Source organism: Nicotiana attenuata, unplaced genomic scaffold (assembly GCF_001879085.1).
Source record: "Nicotiana attenuata strain UT unplaced genomic scaffold, NIATTr2, whole genome shotgun sequence".
In the NCBI taxonomy this organism is placed as follows: domain Eukaryota; kingdom Viridiplantae; phylum Streptophyta; class Magnoliopsida; order Solanales; family Solanaceae; genus Nicotiana; species Nicotiana attenuata.
In genome coordinates, this window is record NW_017671193.1 from 9,981 (window position 1) to 14,970 (window position 4,990).

A 4,990-nucleotide genomic window follows, 5' to 3' on the forward strand; every position below is an offset into this window, starting at 1 on the left:
TCCCTCTTTTCTTTTGCTTTTCTCTCTTATTTTTCTAGTTTTTATTTGGTTACGGTCGAATCCTATGTAGATTGCCTACGTATCATGACCCCGCATGAATCAGACCGAGCGTAGTTCGTGAAGAATAAATGTAAAGTAGAAGCAAAATATTTTTGGGAATTTCAATTTTATTGACAGCAACTACGTCTATTAGAAAGACTCAAAACTGACAGATTAAACAAGTAACAGACTCTGATGCAGAAAGGAACTACAGACTCCACCATCCCTATTCTAGTTCAAACAAAAATACAGACTCAATCAACTGACTGACTTTTAACGAAAAGGAAATACAGACTCCAGTAGAAAAGGAAATACAGACTCAAATGACCAACTCTAGTAGAAAAGGAAATACAGACTCAAAGGACAATCATGAATACATTAAAGCTCCTGATGCCCGCGGGACATCGTTCGGTCTCGCCGCGGGCCTATATGCAAGTTCCCCTTATTTTGAATCGTGCTCATCCTGCACATTTATTAAGGTGATTTAATCACTTATTTTGACCTAAAAGGAAAAAAAATGACACTATTTTTGTTCAAATTTCCAATTTTAAAACAAACGGCCGGTTTTGCAGTTACGGCCTTTCAGCACTTCGGGAAGAAGATTTTAAGGCTGTGCCTACTAACCGTTGAAACTGACTCAGGGTGGCTGTTCTTGCAAAAACAGCCTTCCGACGCCCTTTTTTGGGGGCATTCGGCTTATTTTAAACAAGAATGTCGGCACCCGACTTATTCATGACGAAATTAAAAAATTTGGCATTTTTGGCTATTTTTGAAAAGGGGAGGTTGGACTCGATGAGGGTTGCCTACGTATCTCACATCCGGTGAGAATCAAACCTGCGTAGTTCGGGCAAATAAAACTAACTATTTTCGAAAACTAAACTCTTTTTGTTTTTCTTCTTTTTTTTTTTTTTTTGCAAATACGCTATTTCTGAAAGCAAGACCCTTTTTTTTTGTTATTTTCTTATTCAGTGGCAAATAAACAAACTAATTTGAAAATAAAACTCTTTTTGTTTTTCTTTTCCATTGGCAAACAAAACAAACTAAAAAAAAACTTTTCTTCTTTTTTCTTTCATTTTCTCAAAAATCCGGCAGCATTTCGGCACTACTTGGACATTGGTTTTTCTAGTATAGGTAATTATCTCTCTGCACTGCTATTTTCTCTTTTTCTCTTTTTGTTTTTTTAATTTTTCCCAGACCTTCAAAGTCGGTCAGCATGCGAGTCCAAAACAGATAAATGCACAAGTAGGATGCATCAGGATGGTTCATTATTCATTTCAGGTTACCTGTCCTAGACAGACCCAACCCCTGTGTTGAGTCCCCTACGACAAATGCACGTGATGCAAATAAGCGCTCCTACTAGGGATCCGGCATGAAGTCAAGTTATTCTAGGTTCAAAACCTGGGTATGTGTTCTAGACTGTGTACCCAGCGGACAACTCGAGTCGGGGAGGGGGCTACGTACCGGGTACCCGCGGGATCGTCCGGCTTAGTAACTTGTCCGGCCTCTTTCTTATTTCAAGGTATGACACTAACAGAATAGGGAGTCTCAACCAGTAAGCACATCCCCGGAGGTGAGAAGAGAAGGGTTTCGGCACAGTTTATATATACAGTTCAAATAATATCAAAGCGGTAAAGCATTTAGCACATTAGGCAGGAAACATGTAGGAAAATCAGATAAAGCCAAACATAACAATTATTCTAAACTCGAATTCTTAAACCCTGAACCGAAGTTCTGGGTTTGTCCCCAGCAGAGTCGCCAGAGCTGTCACACCTCCTTTTTTCTACACCCGCAAGGGTATAAAGGAGTTTTTCCACTTAAAGGACAATCGAAACGGGATTCATTTCATTAAAAGATTCAGAGTTGCCACTTGGGAGATTTATGGTGTCCCAAGTCACCGGTTTGAATCCCGAATTGAGGAAAGGGTTTGACTCTGTTTTACAGTCTGCGAACCAAAAATTCGGGTAAGAAATTCTGTTAACCCGGGAGAAGGGGTTAGGCACTCCCGAGTTCCGTGGTTCTAGCACGGTCGCTCAACTGTCATATTTGGATTATATCTGATTCCAAAACATGTTTTATCTTATGCTTTTTAACTTTGAACCGCTTTCATTATTATTATTTTAAGAGAATTGCAACGTCGTGAAAACACGTCTCGAACCGCGTCACATAAATGCACCCGCGATTTTTGACATATTTCGACTTCGTTGGGATTTGGATTTGGGTCACATAAATGCGCACCCGTATCTAGGAAGGTAAAATTATTTAAAATACGCGCCTAAAGTAGCTAGCGTGTTATTATCTTTGGGGAAAAGCCGTAAATTCGCTAAACGGCCCATCCCGAATTCTAAGTATTGTTGTATAAACATTTATCGAGGGCCCCGCAATTTTGTTTGTTTTGTTTGGCGAGGCTCATCTCGTTTTATTATTAAAAGGCAAACCTAAAGTAATCTATAATTTTCTATCATGTATTGTCTCTAAAAACAAAGGAAAGGCCCTAATTAATTAATTATTTTGTTACTAAACCATCATTGAAAGTATTACATCTCAATATTCATTCAAAGGGCTTTAATAATCAACATAAGAGCTCCAGCCGACTGGGCTTCAAAACAGCCCAAAGTCGGAGAATGGCTTAACCTTGCAAAAGGGGAAGGGCTGTCTAACGTTGGGCTTTAAACAGATTCAGGCCCAGGTCTGTCCAAACAGAGGCTGTTATGTTTGGGCTCCTAAATGAGCCCAGATCTTATACTGATGCTATTTGAATCTCAGCCTACTGATTTTTAAACTCACAACAGCCTTAATTATTGGTGAACATGTAACCATTTCCAAGTTCATGCTAATTTCAACATGCTAACTTTTATACGTGAATTGAATCTGTAGGTGAGTAATTAGAATATTTACTGTATTTAAACTAAAAAGCAAGTTCGATCTAACAATAACACAACCCAGCTGTTTATTCTAAATTCAACTTCTAACCAGTAGCTTATTGAACTAACACATGAGAGCAAACTATGCTATATTAAGCTAACGCTAGATATTCAAAGTCTCAAACAGTCCAGGCGACTCATACAGTCCAATTATATACAAATTATCCATTAAACAACACTGTTCTACGCATATAAAGTACAACAGAACAGGAAAACGTAAAGGTCGATTCAACTACATTCATCATTTTCATTTCTTCAACATCAAATTTACATTGATTCCTTCACAGTTCATACGAGATCAAAGGAGGTACCTGGAAATCAGAATGTAACAAGAAGAAGGAGAAGTTAGCAACAGCAGAGCAGGCAACAGCGATTTGGAGTTTCAAACAGCAACAAACACAAATGACTCAGTGATTCCAGAAATGTTTCAAACCAAGCAAAAACTAACAAATCAACCTAAAGACCACTTGAAATGCACTCAAATAAGCTCGAAATGCATTAGAATACTTCAGGAGATGCACAACTCGTCCAAAACCAGTTTAAACAGACCCAAAATTGCTCGAAATCAGACTAGGGAACACTTGAAGTTTCAGAATCCAAGTATTGAACTAGAAGAATGGAAATCGATAACTAAGAGTCAAAATTAACCTGAATTATCTAATGGAACAATATTTTTTTGGTTTTTCTAGAGGTTTTCTATTGTTTTTTGGGTTTTTGAATGTTGGAATCAGATCTGAAACTTAGAGAGCACCTTTTGGGGGGAATTTTTGGAGCTGAAAACTTGTGACTTAAGGCCCTAAAGGGTGCCTTTTATAGGCCAAATGAGGGGCAGCCCTCAAATTTCTGTTTTCCTTATTAGTCCCTATTTATTTTCAGATTGGCCCTCTACTTATTAACTTGTTCCTCAAAATACTATCCTAAACTACTGAAATCTAAACTTGAGCCCCATTCTAGAAGATTCTAGGGACTTCTACTCTAATCTACAGTATTCAGGTCTAATTCATTTACCCAAATACCCCTGGACACTCCCTGAAATTACTCACATAGGTCACCATTAACCTACCCTCCCTTTGACTAACCATGGTCAATTAACAAACTTAGCTAGAACCAAACAATTTAGAAACTCTAAAATTGAAAGTTAATCCTAATTCATACTATTATCAAATCATCAATTAAACTTGGCAATAAACAGATTAAAACTAATCAAGACCAAACAAAGTCGATTAACAACTATTGAGACACAGGATTAAACTAATATCCCAATACTAATCTGACCAAATCAAACTCATCATTCAACTACAACCAAGAATCAAATGAACTAAAATTTAGTACAAATTAATCACCAAATCAGAATGGAATCAAATAAAAAATGGGAATTAACCTAAACAATAAACACTACAGAAACAAACCAACTCATCGAGATTATACCTACACATTTAATACCTAAACATTATACCTAAACATTTAGCAGACAGAATTAGACTGAAATTAAACTAGGCTATCAATTAGAACTAGCAGAACTTGAAACAACATTTCAAAAACACGAATCGAATTAATAAAAACCAGAACCAAAGAAAAACAAAAATAAAAAGAAAAAGAGAAACTCTCTGATTTCAGACTTGATATGATTAGACCGTCGAAATTGATTTCCGGTTAATGTTATTTGTCTATTTCGTCAGAAATAGGCATGTAACATTAACCAAAAGTCAGTGGACTTCAAAACTTCCTAGAACAGGTTTGAACCCATGAACCCTAGATTTGAAATTCGGCGAGTTCCGGCAGGATTTGAGGGATTTTGGTTAGGGATTAGGGATGAGGGAGGTCAGGGGAGTGTAGGGTATGAATTTGGGGCCGTTTGGACAAGGTAAGGTTTTGGCCGGAGAGTTTAAATTCGATATTCGAAGGGTTGGGAGGTGATTTGAAAGAAATGACTTGGATATTCGGAATGGGGAGGCTGAGGGGATCCCATGGTGTTAATTTGGGAGTGGTTTGGAGGGTGGCGCCGCCGTGCACGGTGGTGGCGGCGCCTA